This window comes from Lolium rigidum, chromosome 6 (genome assembly GCF_022539505.1).
Source record: "Lolium rigidum isolate FL_2022 chromosome 6, APGP_CSIRO_Lrig_0.1, whole genome shotgun sequence".
Classification (NCBI taxonomy): Eukaryota; Viridiplantae; Streptophyta; class Magnoliopsida; order Poales; family Poaceae; genus Lolium; species Lolium rigidum.
This window is the reverse complement of record NC_061513.1, coordinates 81,412,448-81,426,297: the sequence shown is the minus strand read 5'-3', so window position 1 is coordinate 81,426,297 and position 13,850 is coordinate 81,412,448.

Genomic DNA, 13,850 nt, shown 5'->3' with positions numbered 1-13,850 from the left:
ATAAAGGGGATGCAGTGAAGATTTAATGCCATGACGGTTCTCGAAGACGTGATGCCAAAGCCGTCCAATCGTGCAGAGAAGTTGGGAAGGCAAGAGTCATGATGAAGAATACTGCGACGGTTCTGCTCTGCCACGACACGACCCCTCGAAGGAAAAACAGATGGTTTTGATATTATCATTACCAAAACCAGGGGGCATGTGTTATCACCGGATTTTGGCCAAATCAGGAGATGGGCCGTAAGTGAAGATGGGCTTGAAGGACGTACACGTGGAGCATCTTTGAAGCGGCCTTGTGCTAAGAATTTGGGCCAAGTTGCCCGTGTATCTGTAATATTATTAGATCGTATCGTGTTTAGAATTAACAGTTAGAGTCCGGCCCGTGCACGGTTAGGTGCACGCCTCAATTAGAAAGTCCCTTGGACTATAAATATGTATCTAGGGTTATCGGAAAAGGAGGACAATCATCGTTCAACCAACACAAATCAGGCGCATCGCCACCCCTTTCTTCGAGGGTTTCTCCCGGGTAAGCACCATGCTGCCTAGATCGCATCTAGCGATCTAGGCGATATACGTTTATTCGTCAACCTTGTACTGCTCGTGCTTGAAGCCTTGTTGATGGCGAGCGGTACTATTTATCCTTAGGTGTTTAGGGGCTTGCATTGATGCTTTCACGTGCATATCTGCGTGGCGATGCCGTCCCTCGACACCTAGCTGCCCTTACGTCTATCCGGACGTAAGGGCAGCATCTTGCTTGTTCGTTACTTAGTAGATCCGATCCGTTATAGTTGCTGCTTGCTCCGCGAGGGATTAGTTTAATATCCGCATAGTTAGGCCTTACGGCTGGGGTCGGAGGATCCGGTAGTGCGTTAGATGTTGTTCACCGTCCCTGCGAGGGATGTTCCGGGAATCGACGTTATGTTGGTTTTTAGGCCTCTCGTAGGGGTGGTTTGCATCATCTTCCGTAGGCTGCTAGGCCCGATCACACGTAGGACGTTCCGGTTATGCGGTGAAAACCCTAAACTGTCGTGGATCGTTTTAGCTTTGTCCTGATCAAGCAGGATCCCCATGCCATTGTAAATCCAACGTGAAACATGGGGCGATCGGCTCCTTGAGCCGATCCACAGGGAAACCTGAGAGCCGATAGGGCTCGTATTTAATGTTTACGTGTCTACCATGCAGGAACAATTGAAGCGCTCTAACACCTTCCTGATCGGGTCTAGGTCAGGTGGCACGCCCTAGCAACCGCAAGGACGTGGCTAGAAGATTTGCGGGACGACGCGAGGTGCCAGGGTCCACTAAGCGGCCCTGGGAGCTTCCCGGCTCTTCGTGTTGCTCAGCCATTGCCCGTCGGTGGGTTTTGGAGGGTAACAAGACTTTAAGTAGGCGGAAGGGCAACGCGGGGGGCCACACGAGGGCCCCACACGCTAGGGCCGCGCGGCCAGGGCCTGGGCCGCGCCGCCCTAGTGTGGCGGCGCCTCGTGGCCCCACTTCCTTTCCCCCTCGGTCTTCCGGAAGCTTCGTGCAAAAATAGGACCCCGGGCGTTGATTTCGTCCAATTCGAGAATATTTCCTTACTAGGATTTCGAAACCAAAAACAGCGAGAAAACGACAAGCGGCTCTTCGGCATCTTGTTAATAGGTTAGTGCCGGAAAATGCGTAAATACGACATATAATGTGTATAAAACATGTAGATATCATCAATAATGTAGCATGGAACATAAGAAATTATCGATACGTCGGAGACGTATCAGCATCCCCAAGCTTAGTTACTGCTCGTCCCGAGCAGGTAAACGATAACAAGGATAATTTACGGAGTGACATGCCATCATAACCTTGATCATACTATTGTAAACATATGTAATGAATGCAGCGATCAAAACAATGGTAATGACATGAGTAAACAAATGAATCATAAAGCAAAGACTTTTCATGAATAGTACTTCAAGACAAGCATCAATAAGTCTTGCATAAGAGTTAACTCATAAAGCAATAAATCAAAGTAAAGGTATTGAAGCAACACAAAGGAAGATTAAGTTTCAGCGGTTGCTTTCAACTTATAACATGTATATCTCATGGATAGTGTCAATGTAAAGTAATATAACAAGTGCAATATGCAAGTATGTAGGAATCAATGCACGGTTCACACAAGTGTTTGCTTCTTGAGGTGGAGAGAGATAGGTAAAGCTGACTCAACAATAAAAGTAAAAGAAAGGTCCTTCAAAGAGGAAAGCATCGATTGCTATATTTGTGCTAGAGCTTTTATTTTGAAAACATGAAACAATTTTGTCAACGGTAGTAATAAAGCATATGTATTATGTAAATTATATCTTACAAGTTGCAAGCCTCATGCATAGTATACTAATAGTGCCCGCACCTTGTCCTAATTAGCTTGGACTACCGGATCATCGCAATACACATGTTTTAACCAAGTGTCACAAAGGGGTACCTCCATGCCGCCTGTACAAAGGTCTAAGGAGAAAGCTCGCATTTTGGATTTCTCGCTTTTGATTATTCTCAACTTAGACATCCATACCGGGACAACATGGACAACGAGATAATGGACTCCTCTTTAATGCATAAGCATGTGGCAACAATTAGTGTTCTCATATGAGATTGAGGATATATGTCCAAAACTGAAATTTCCACCATGATTCATGGCTTTAGTTAGCGGCCCAATGTTCTTCTCTAACAATATGCATGCTCTAACCATTAAGGTGGTAGATCTCTCTTACTTCAGACAAGACGGACATGCATAGCAACTCACATGATATTCAACAAAGAGTTGATGGCGTCCCCAGAAGCATGGTTATCGCACAACAAGCAACTTAATAAGAGATAAAGTGCATAAGTACATATTCAATACTACAATAGTTTTTAAGGCTATTTTGTCCCATGAGCTATATATTGCAAAGGCGAATGATGGAATTTTAAAGGTAGCACTCAAGCAATTTACTTTGGAATGGCGGAGAAATACCATGTAGTAGGTAGGTATGGTGGACACGAATGGCATAGTGGTTGGCTCAAGGATTTTGGATGCATGAGAAGTATTCCCTCTCGATACAAGGTTTAGGCTAGCAAGGTTATTTGAAGCAAACTCAAGGATGAACCGGTGCAGCAAAACTCACATAAAAGACATATTGTAAACATTATAAGACTCTACACCGTCTTCCTTGTTGTTCAAAACTCAATACTAGAAATTATCTAGACCTTAGAGAGACCAAATATGCAAACCAAATTTTAGCAAGCTCTATGTATTTCTTCATTAATGGGTGCAAAGTATATGATGCAAGAGCTTAAACATGAGCACAACAATTGCCAAGTATCACATTATCCAAGACATTTTAGAATTACTACATGTAGCATTTCCCGATTCCAACCATATAACAATTTAACGAAGAAATTTGAACCTTCGCCTTGAACATTATGAGTAAAGCCTAAGGACATATTTGTCCATATGCAACAGCGGAGCGTGTCTCTCTCCGTAACAGTGAATGCTAGGATCCATTTTATTCAAACAAAAACAAAAACAAAACAAACAGACGCTCCAAGCAAAGTACATAAGATGTGACTGAATAAAAATATAGTTCTAGGGGAGGAACCTGATGATGTTGTCGATGAAGAAGGGGATGCCTTGGGCATCCCCAAGCTTAGACGCTTGAGTCTTCTTAAAATATGCAGGGATGAACCACGGGGGCATCCCCAAGCTTAGAGCTTTCACTCCTCTTGATCATAGTATATCATACTCCTCTCTTGACCCTTGAAAACTTCCTTCACACCAAACTTCAAGCAAACTCATTAGAGGGTTAGTGCACAATTAAAATTCACATATTCAGAGGTGACACAATCATTCTTAACACTTCGGACATTGCACAAAGCTACTTGGACATTAATGGATCAAAGGAATTCATCCAACATAGCAAATACGGCAATGCGAAATAAAAGGCAGAATCTGTCAAAAACAGAACAGTCCGTAAAGAAGAACCTGAAAGGGGCACTAGACTTGCTCAAATGGAAAAACTCAAAACTAATGAAAGTTGCGTACATATCTGAGGATCACGCTCGTAATTTTGCATCAACTTTAGAATTTTTTACAGAGACTTATGCCAGAATTCGTGACAGACAGCAATGCTGTTTCTGCGCAGCGATCCCAAATATAACATCAATTTTAACATAGAAACTTTACTTGGCACAAAAACATGATAAGGATAGGTTGCTACAGTAGTAAACAACTTCCAAGACTCAATAAAACAAAAATTGCTGTAGTAAAATAAACACATGGGTTATCTCCCAAGAAGTGCTTTTCTTTAACGCCTTTCAGCTAGGCGCAGAAAGTGCAAATCAAGTAACATCAAGAGTAGAAGCATCAACATCATAACTTGTTCTAATAATAGAATCAAAAGGCAACTTCATTCTCTTTCTAGGGAAGTGTTCCATACCTTTATTGAGAGGAAATTGATATCTAACATTACCTTCCTTCATATCAATAACAGCACCAACGGTTCGAAGAAAAGGTCTTCCCAACACAATAGGACAAGATGCATTGCATTCGATATCCAAGACAACAAAATCAACGGGGACAAGGTTATTGTTAACCGTAATGCGCACATTATCAATCCTCCCCAAAGGTTTCTTTTTAACATTATCGGCAAGATTAACATCCAAATAACAATTCTTCAATGGTGGCAAGTCAAGCATATCATAAATCTTTTTAGGCATAACAAAAATACTTACACCAAGATCACATAAAGCATTACATTCAAAGTCATTGAATTTCATTTTAATGATGGGCTCCCAACCATCTTCTAACTTCCTAGGAATAGAAGCTTCAAGTTTTAATTTCTCTTCCCGAGCTTTAATAAGAGCATTTGCAATGTGTTTTGTAAAGGCTAAATTTATAGCACTAGCATTGAGACTTCTAGCAAGTTTTTGTAAGAACTTTATAACTTCAGAGATGTGGCAATCATCAAAATCTAAATCATTATGAGCTACAACAATGGGATCATTGTCCCCAAGGTTGGAAAAAATTTCAGCAGTTTTATCACAAATGGTTTCAGCAGTTTTAGCAATTTCAGGCAGTTTTGTATGCTTTGCACTAGGAGTAGAAACATTGCCAACACCAATTATTTTACCATTGATAGTAGGAGGTGCAGCAACATGCGAATCATTATCATTATTAGTGGTGGTAATAGTCCATACTTTAGCTACATTATTCTCTTTAGCTAGTTTTTCATTTTCTTCTCTATCCCACCTAGCACGCAATTCAGCCATTAATCTTATATTCTCATTAATTCTAACTTGGATGGCATTTGCTGTAGTAGTAATCTTATTATCAATATCCTTATTAGGCATAACTTTCAATTTTAATAGATCAACATCAGAGGCAAGTCTATCAACTCTAGAAGCAATAATATCAATTTTATCAAGCTTTTCCTCAACAGATTTGTTAAAAGCAGTTTGTGTACTAATAAATTCTTTAAGCATGGTTTCAAGACCAGGGGGTACACTCCTATTATTGTTGTAAGAATTCCCATAAGAATTACCATAACCATTACCATTAGCGAAGGATATGGCCTATAGTTATTACCGAAATTGTTCCTATAAGCATTGTTGTTGAAATTATTGTTTTTAATGAAATTCACATCAACATTTTCTTCTTGAGCAACCAATGAAGCTAAAGGAACATTATTTGGATCAACATTAGATCTACCATTCACAAGCATAGACATAATCACATCAATCTTATCACTCAAGGAAGAGGTTTCTTCAACGAATTTACCTTCTTACCTTGTGGAGCTCTTTCCGTGTGCTATTCGGAGTAATTTATCATCATATCATCAAGAAGCTTTGTAGCCGCCCCCAAAGTGATGGACATAAAGGTACCTCCAGCAGCTGAATCCAATAAATTCCGCGAAGAAAAATTTAGTCCTGCATAGAAGGTTTGGATGATCATCCAAGTAGTCAGTCCATGGGTTGGGCAATTCTTTACCAAAGATTTCATTCTCTCCCATGCTTGAGCAACATGTTCAGTATCTAATTGCTTAAAATTCATTATGCTACTTCTCAAAGATATAATTTTAGCGGGAGGATAATATCTACCAATAAAAGCATCCTTACATTTAGTCCATGAATCAATACTATTCTTAGGCAAGGATAGCAACCAATCTTTAGCTCTTCCTCTTATTGAGAAAGGAAACAATTTCAATTTAATAATATCACCATCTACATCCTTATACTTTTGCATTTCACAAAGTTCAACAAAATTATTAAGATGGGCAGCAGCAGCATCAGAACTAACACCAGAAAATTTCTCTCTCATAACAAGGTTCGATAAAGCGAGGTTTAATTTCAAAGAATTCTGCTGTAGTAGCAGGTGGAGCAATAGGTGTGCATAGGAAATCATTATTATTTGTGTTTGTGAAGTCACGCAACTTAGTATTTTCAGGGGTATTCATTTTAGCAACAGAAAATAAAGCAAACTAGATAAAGTAAATGCAAGTAACTATTTTTTTGTGTTTTTGATATAGAGAACAAGACAGTAAATAAAGTAAAACTAGCAACTAATTTTTTGTGTGTTTTGTTTAGGTGCAGCAAACAAAGTAGTAAATAAAATAAAGCAAGACAAAAACAAAGTAAAGAGATTGGAAGTGGAGACTCCCCTTGCAGCGTGTCTTGATCTCCCCGGCAACGGCGCCAGAAAACGAGCTTGATGCGCGTAGATGTACACGTCCGTTGGGAACCCCAAGAGAAAGGTATGATGCGCACAGTGGCAAGTTTTCCCTCAGAAAGAAACCAAGGTTTAATCGAACCAGGAGGAGCCAAGAAGCACGTTGAAGGTTGATGGTGGCGAAATGTGATGCGGCGCAACACCAGGGATTTCTTCGCCAACGTGGAACCTGCACAACACAACCAAAGTACTTTGCCCCAACGAAACAGTGAGGTTGTCAATCTCACCGGCTTGCTGTAACAAAGGATTAACCGTATTGTGTGGAAGATGATTGTTTGCGAAGAAAACGGTAAAGAACAATTGCAGTAGATTGTATGCGATGTAAAGAATAGGACCGGGGTCCACAGTTCACTAGAGGTGTCTCTCCCATAAGATAAAAGCATGTTGGGTGAACAAATTACAGTCGGGCAATTGACAAATAGAAATAGCATAACATTGCACATACATGATATGATAAATATAGTGAGATTTAATCAGGGAATTACGACAAAGTACATAGACCGCCATCCAACATGCATCTATGCCTAAAAAGTCCACCTTCAGGTTATCATCCGAACCCCTTCCAGTATTAAGTTGCAAGCAACAGACAATTGCATTAAGTATGGTGCGTAATGTAATCAACAACTACATCCTTAGACATAGCATCAATGTTTTATCCCTAGTGGAAACAACACATCCACAACCTTAGAACTTTACATCACTCGTCCCGGATTTAATGGAGGCATGAACCCACTATCGAGCATAAATACTCCCTCTTGGAGTTAAGAGCAAAAACTTGGCCGAGCCTCTACTAATAACGGAGAGCATGCAAGATCATAAACAACACATAGGTAATAGATTGATAATCACCATAACATAGTATTCTCTATCCATCGGATCCCGACAAACACAACATATAGTATTACGAGATAGATGATCTTGATCATGTTAGGCAGCTCACAAGATCCAACAATGAAGCACAATTAGGAGAAGACGACCATCTAGCTACTGCTATGGACCCATAGTCCAGGGGTGAACTACTCACTCATCACTCCGGAGGCGATCATGGCGATGAAGAGTCCTCCGGGAGATGATTCCCCTCTCCGGCAGGGTGCCGGAGGCGATCTCCCGAATCCCCCGAGATGGGATTCGCGGCGGCGGCGTCTCCGGAAGGTTTTCCGTATCGTGGCTCTCCGTACGGAGGGTTTCGCGACGAAGACTTTAAGTAGGCGGAAGGGCAACGCGGGGGCCACACGAGGGCCCCACACGCTAGGGCCGCGCGGCCAGGGCCTGGGCCGCGCTGCCCTAGTGTGGCGGCGCCTCGTGGCCCCACTTCCTTTCCCCCTCGGTCTTCTGGAAGCTTCGTGCAAAAATAGGACCCTGGGCGTTGATTTCGTCCAATTCCGAGAATATTTCCTTACTAGGATTTCTGAAACCAAAAACAGCAGAAAACAACAACTGGCTCTTCGGCATCTTGTTAATAGGTTAGTGCCGGAAAATACGTAAATACGACATATAATGTGTATAAAACATGTAGATATCATCAATAATGTAGCATGGAACATAAGAAATTATCGATACGTCGGAGACGTATCAACTTCCTCGGCCACGACATCCGTGGGGGCGCGGGTTCGCGTCTCCGGCGGCGGCGATCCGCATCGGGCTGTCAAGGGCGGTTCCATGGAGCGGCAGCGACCAGAGGAGGGAGAGGATCTCCATCGTTTAAACTGCTGCGACAACGGTGGTTCGGGTCCGATCTGGGTCCTGGCGGGCGGGCGGCAGCGGTGGTTCGGGTTCGATCTGGGTCCTGGCGGGCTCGGGTGGGCTACGATCTTACTGCTGCAGTCACAACGATGCCGGTTTCGTGCAGGTTTCTGGGTTCGTTGCAAGGCACGAGGACGCCATGGGCGACTGTCCTTGGCATGGTGGTGGCGGCCTCCTCCTTCGTCGAAGGTGGTCGGCTGGTTGCGGGGGTGGCGGATCACGAGATCCATCTACTCCGACAATGAAGATCTAGTCGACGACGAGCTAGCGGTGAAGGGGCCACCGGTGAAAAACGCGCCCTGACATCGTTCTTGGCGGATGATGGCGGCGGCTATTGGCGTCGTTCCCTTGCGAAGGTATCATCTTTGCTAGCCTCTACGTTGGCTCTTGCCGAGTTGGAGACTAGCGGCTGTCGGTGAAAACCGTGCCACGATTAGCGGGCGATGGCGACGTTAAGCTTCGCTTCCTTCTTGAAGGCATCATCGTCACAGTCTGCGGCTACTCACTCGTGCTGCTCCGGGGGAAACCCTAGATCCGGGTCTCCCGGATCGGATGATGACGGCGCTTCCTGCATCATTCTACCTCTTGGGGCATCATTTTTGGAGCAGCGGCTGGATGGAGGTGGATCTTTGGTGGAGTGGTGTTCATCTACCACGTTGATGTTGATGATTCTCGGCGGCGTGGAGCTGCACGGTATCGAAGACGGGTACGGAACGCATGACACGTGCAGGATGGTGGAGCTGTCTGGCGTCATGGTGATATCGATGGCAGGTCTGGCAAGGTCAATGCAGTGATCCCTCTTGAAGATGGATGCGAGAAAGACGGCGATAGCGATTTCTGTGGCGTGTGTGTTGGCGTGCGCTGAGAGTCTGCTTGACTGGATGTGCTTCTCACCTGCTATTGGGCGGCTTGGGAAGGCATTTCGTTGTTTAGATGATGTGAGTTGGTGTATTGTCACCCCCTTCATCCCTTTGTAGGTTTAGCAAGGTGGCTTCTAGTTTGATCTTTTATATTGCTCTTGTAAGATGTTGCGTATAATCAAATAATAAAAGCCGTGTGCATTGCTTGGATGCAAAAGCTGGGGCGATTTTTCCTCCATTTCAAAAAAAAGAAAAAAGCTTCAACTAAGTGCACCAGCAACATAAGCTAAACAAGATGGGCATGAGAGAACTAGCAAGCACAAGGTGCATGAGAAGATGAACAACACAAGATAGCACCTTATCATATGAATAACATATAGAAGAAAGACTATCACAATAAAAATAAAAATGAGGAACTCATGTGTAGAGATAACCTAACCGAGATACGCAGAAATAAAGAATTATCCCAGTGTTCACTTCCACATAGGGAAGCTAATCACCTTGGAGATGTGCGGGAATTAATCACGATTTTTTTCGAAAGCCACAAAGACCACCTAATTTTCCTTGAGACCCCACGAAGTTTGAGATCCTTCACTATCGCATGAAGACACGCAATGAGATCCGGAACAAAAAACTATCGTCCCTTATACCTTAAGAGAAGTAGAAAAATTCATCCATGTGGGAGTAAGCTTGACAATGATGCCTAAAGCAACATACTTATTCGGTAGCACGCATGTAAAGTGTATAACTCCCCTGGCAAATCACTGTACCTCAAGATCCTACTAAAGTAGAGAGCTCACCAGTCATCTTGTAGTAAGAAAATTGCCACATGACATACAACTCACTGCCTATTTCTAAGACCTCAAACTTGGGATCGAGGGCATCCCACTTGTCTTTTGCTTGTATTAATGGACACATATAGAACTCCCGTCGAGTACCTACAAACAAAAGTGTGGATAGTCCACAATATGTCCGCACGCAAAACAGAAGCACCACGGACAACGGGTGGCCAGTTTGTAGTCCTAGAAAAAATAACAACACTCTTCATGAAAAATGTCATATCTTGAGTATATATCTGGCCTCCGATTTTTTTTTTCAACTTGTGCTTGACGGAAAGGTAATAACGAGCTTTAGAAGAATATGCAAAACCTTCACAATAAAAACCGCAAAAGGTATTTCATATGAACTTTTTTTTTTATGAATTGAGCTTGTTTTTAAGATAATAAAAAACTCTAAAACCTCTCATATAGAAAAGTAAAATAACAACTAAGAAAGATGATACGAGTGATGTGATGGTTTGAGCTTTCTATGAACGATGTGATCAAGCTACTCACATGAGATCCCCGCTTGATAGTACGATGACCAATCCTAAAAATTGGTCTCTCGGCAACCACCTTGGCACTAGTAAAAAAACCTATCAAGGTCATATATACTTTTGGCTGAGTACATTTCACTTGAAGTAGATAATGATGATCATGTTCGCCTCAAGTTAGAACACCTTTTTGATTGTGTTTGTTTGGTGAGGTCTCCTTCACAATCCACTATGGCACACCGTCACTTAGGAATATCTTCAGATGCCCATTATGATCAAATGGAAGGCAAGTTACAAGCATATGATTGCTTCGATATGTTCATTTTGAACTTGCACTTCTCAACTTTATTGATGATCAACACTTGACGTTATTCTCTCATGGCTCATATGAAATCTTTTATTTTGATCCAAGCCCATGAAAAGATACCTAAATCCCGCACAGAAGCACCACACACACATAGATCATGAGTTGGTTCACAAAGCACAGTTGTCAATTATTGACCATACCTCTAGATCGGTTGTTCTCAGTTGGTACAACATCTACACTTTTTGTGTTGATCAACTTGAGTTCACTATTTATTTTTTACTGTGGTGATCCACTATGCCCATTGTATCTTATGGGTATGAGATGGTGCTTGCTAGCGATGGAGAACATAAAGTGTGTGGGTGGGCGGGGGGCGGGGAGGGGTGGAGGGGGGATGGGCTTAGAGGGGACGACAGACAGAATGGCTGACTAGCAGAGCCAAAGCTCTAGGCAAGTCGGGGTAGTAAAACGACTGCGGGAGCATGGTGGCTGCAAGTGGATGCCGGTGCCATCGGTAGTGAGTGGAGGTGACGACGGATCGGATTACTGCCTCCTATCTAGTCCTCCTCCTTTTTGCCTCTTCCTATCCATTACAACCATGGTCAACTGGTCATAATTTTTTGTGCCAACTAGGAGTTCTCACATCATCTTGTAATGTACTCCCTCCATTCTATTATATTTATCGTGATTTTAATTGAAATTTAAACTAAACAATGACCAAAAAAAAATGAAATGGAGGAAGGAAGTAAATAAGATGTTGTAGCTATTGACCGTGACAACTAGCAGTGCTTGTATCGTCTTGCAATGTACTCTCTCCGTTCTATAATATTTATCATGATTTTAGTTCAAACTTAAACTACGGAGTATATCATTACCAAATTTATGAAACGAAGGAAGTAAGGGCATGTTTGATTCAAACAATTTTGAAAGTATAGGAATAGGAAAAAGCGGAGGAACAATATGTCATGTCGTGTGGAATCCTATAGGAATGAAAAATGCATGAATCAGTTACAGGAATCGTTTGATTGCAGTATAGGAAAAACGCAGAAAATTTCAGTCAAGATTGAGTGCATATGCTATGTCATAAGTACATAGGAAATTTTTGAATAGCTCCAACCTCTAGTTAGAAATCCTATAGAATTGTAGTGTAGGAAATGAATTTGTAGAAATTTGGAGGGTTCAATCTTTTGAATCAAATAACTCAATAGAAAAATTCCTATAGGTAAGAATTCTACAAAATTTCTTAAAAAATTCTTTGAATCAACTAAGCCGGTGTGGTAGTATACCTGAGCATTTCTCGGGCCGGGCCGACCAAGGCCCGACGTGGAAAATCTCGGCCCAGGCCCGGCCCGGCCCGACCATCGGGCCAGAAATCTTGGCCCAAGCCTAGCCCATCAGAAGGAAAGCCCATCGAGCCGCGGGCCTCGGGCCGGGCCGCTTCCTTAAATCGCGCAAAATGATGGCCCGAACCCGGCCCATGCTGACCATCGGACCAAAAAATCTGGCCCAGGCCCGGCCCACAGGCATGGTCGGGTCGGGCTTGGCCCGGAAATTTCGGGCCGGGCCGGGCTGGCCATGGCCAGGTATATGTGGTAGCCATTGAGCGTGCCAACTAATAGTGCTTGCATCATCTTGCAATGTACTCCCTGCGTTCTATAATATTAATCACGATTTTAGTTTTAATTTAAACTTAAAAGTTGTGAAACGGAGGAAGTAAGGTGACGTCTAGATCTGCACTTTGGCTGATTACCGGTACTAGTTGAATGCCCGTGCGTTGCTACGGGGCAAAATAATATTCATGATGCTTCCAAATGTCTGAAATAGAAACTACACCATTTTATTTTTTATACTTTGAACTTTGAAATATTCTCTAAAGTAAGTGTCTGAAATAAGGCATGAACTGAACACACTTAATGAATAGGGAGGACAACTTTATTTTAGCAGAGAAGAATTTTTTGCCAAAGTACGAGATAAGACGTTAATCAAAACATAAAATTACACGTACATACTCCCTCCGTCCGTCCATGAATAAGGTAAGTTCTTCTTTTATGAAAGTCAAACATTTTCAAATTTGATCAATTTTTTACACAAAAATAGCAACATATATGACATCAAATATTCAAATTACTATATTATTAACCTACATGTTAATATGTATCTTGCCGTATTAATTTAGTGTTCTAAATATTGCTACTTTTTCCTAGGCAGTTAGTCAAAGTTTATAAAGTTGGGCTTAAGACAAGACATGCCCAGGTACACTTATATATTTAGGATGGAGGGAGTAATGTTAGATTCGGAAAGAGTAAAAAATCTATTCAAAGCCTGGCATCGAGATCTCTCAAGTTAGCTCTACCTTAATTTCTTATAAAACTGTAAATATTGCATTTATAGCCAAATAAATACACTTGTTTAGATTCATGGTTAACTTTTACTAAATAAGCAGCAGAAATGGCAGGCTAATTTTTTACAATCCAACACCAAAGGACCTCTCACTTCACTCCACGGATAGATATGGCAAGCCTCGCTTCCAGTTATCAGGTATCGGTCTTGTTAAAAGCTAAATATATATCGACTTCACGCCATGTTTCCAATTTTCTCTCTAGCATCTCTCTGGTTCCACTGACCTATGTCCCTTCTATAGACACCTCGGCTCTTTTGACTTTATCGATGTTGTGTGCTGGCCTATCCTAACTATACCATGATGTGCACACCTTCTCCTATGCTTTGGAAAATGTCCAGCACTGTTATCGATGTTTCAATGGCTCATCTCCGACTCTGGCCTCTGCTCATTCACACTTTCTGTTTGCTTGTAGGAGACCCTTTTATAGAGAAATAAAGTCCTCTTTTGTATCATGCCTCTCTTTCTGACATTTCATTTGATTTTCTACTTTCACTATAGCCAATGCG